This window comes from Plectropomus leopardus, unplaced genomic scaffold, assembly GCF_008729295.1.
Source record: "Plectropomus leopardus isolate mb unplaced genomic scaffold, YSFRI_Pleo_2.0 unplaced_scaffold11882, whole genome shotgun sequence".
Classification (NCBI taxonomy): Eukaryota; Metazoa; Chordata; class Actinopteri; order Perciformes; family Serranidae; genus Plectropomus; species Plectropomus leopardus.
The window spans coordinates 714-2703 of NW_024612596.1; the positions used below are offsets into that span (position 1 = coordinate 714).

The following is a 1990-nucleotide window of genomic DNA, read 5'->3' on the forward strand; positions in this document are numbered from 1 at the left end:
TTCGTCTTTTTTCATTTTATATTTTCGGATCACTTGTAACACAGTTATGTTTCTATAGAGACTGAATATTCAGTGAAGGATAATTTCTGAATGAAACAGAGGTGCCAACATTTTTTTATTCCTGTTGTTTGGGTTTTTTGGGGGGAGTTTTTCCTCCTGACCCCTGACTCATCAGACACAGCTTCAGAGATATAAATGAAATTACATTTTTTTCTGATCAAATCTGTTTCCTGTTTCATCTGCAGGTCCGAGGCTCGTAACCACAGCAACCTCACAAGGTCACACAATGTACACAACAGCTACACTCAATAATACACAAGACACCTACACACAGCTTCTACACAATAACACACACAACTACAGACAATATACATAACAACTACACAATAATACACACAGTGTGTAGTTGGTACTTTTTGAGTCGTTTGAAAGAAACTGAATTTAATTTAGTTTTAATTTGGTGAAACTGCTTCCTGCTGCCTCTGCAGGTTTGATTCCCGTAACCACGGCAACAACACAGGAGGCAACTTCACAAGGTCACACAATGTACACAACAGCTACACACAACAATACACACACAGTGAAGGGGGGAGAAAGGGAGGGGGCAACATGCAGCAACGGGTCGATGACGGAATCAAACCTGTGGCCGCTGCGGCAAAGATACAGTCTGTATAAGAGCCGCCGCTCTATCCACTGAGCCACCAGGCGCATCAGTTACATTTGTTTTAATTTGGTAAATCGATCTGTCTCCTGTTTCCTCTGCAGGTTTGAGTCCCATAACCATGGTAACAACACAGAGGGCAACTTCACAAGGTCACACAATGTACACAACAACTACGCACAATAATACACACTGACAGTGAACACACACTCAGAGAATGTGACTGACTGTTCTGTTGTGGAACCAAAGAGAACAGGTTAATAAATGGTTCTGTGGTCAGTAGAACGTCAGACTGAGAACCTCATTAGAAGAGAACAGTTTAATAAATGTTCTCTGTAGGACAGGTGGAAGTTAACGGGTCTGATGTGTTTTGCTCCTCAGACACTCGAACAACTCGATGGACGACTCGAGGATCTCTCCTCTCCTGTACGTAGAGTCACTTCACACTTTTTCCATCAGCTCTGAAATCTGCTGAAACTTCTTTGTTTGTTTCACAGGTTCCTGTTCCCCCTGGACCGAGAGTGAGACCTCACCTGTCATACACCTGTAACGCACCTGTCTCACCTGTCACACACCTGACTCACCTGTCATGCACCTGTAACACACCTGTCTCACCTGTCACACACCTAACTCACATGTCACGCACCTGTAACACAACTGTCTCACCTGTCACACACCTAACTCACATGTCACACACCTGTCATACATCTGACTCCCCTGTCACACCTGCATCACCTGACTCACATGTCACACCTGTAACATACCTGACTCACGTCACACACCTGTAATATATCTGACTCACATGTTACACCTATCACACACCTCACCTGTAACGCCTGACTCACCTGTCACACCTGACACAGGCCTGTCTCACCTGATTCTACCTGTCTGTCCCCCAGTGTCTCACCTGTCACTATCTGTCTCTGCTTCAGTATCCCACCTGTCTCTACCTGTCTGTCCTGCACTGTCTCACCTGTATTTACCCGTCTGTCCCCCAGCCTGTCCTCGGTGACGTACTATGGCAGCAGGTGTGTTCTCCCCACCTGTCTCACGGTGAACCTCGGCTCCTCCATGCAGGGCGGGGACGAGATGGCTGGCGGCGCTGCAAGCGACCCTTTTGGCATTGGAAGGAAGTGAAGCAGCCGTCATCATCACATGACCTCGTCTCCATGGAGACAGCTGCTGAGGCTCATGGGTATTGTAGTCCTCAGATGAGAGCTGATTGGCCAGAAAGAGAGTGTGAACCATTGAATCCGGTTTCAGGAATCAGTTTGAAACTGGACTCATAATGGACTTCAAACAACGATAAAACACTCCTCATGCTTCCTG

General features: G+C 46.4%; 1 long non-coding RNA gene across 1 annotated transcript; it reads left to right on the forward strand.

The window, feature by feature from the left end:
• Positions 1-412: 412 nt before the first annotated feature.
• Positions 413-1734, forward strand: LOC121963612. Its single transcript, XR_006107256.1, has 3 exons — positions 413-813; positions 1043-1087; positions 1159-1734. It is a non-coding gene; the product is annotated as an uncharacterized LOC121963612 (long non-coding RNA).
• Positions 1735-1990: the final 256 nt, after the last annotated feature.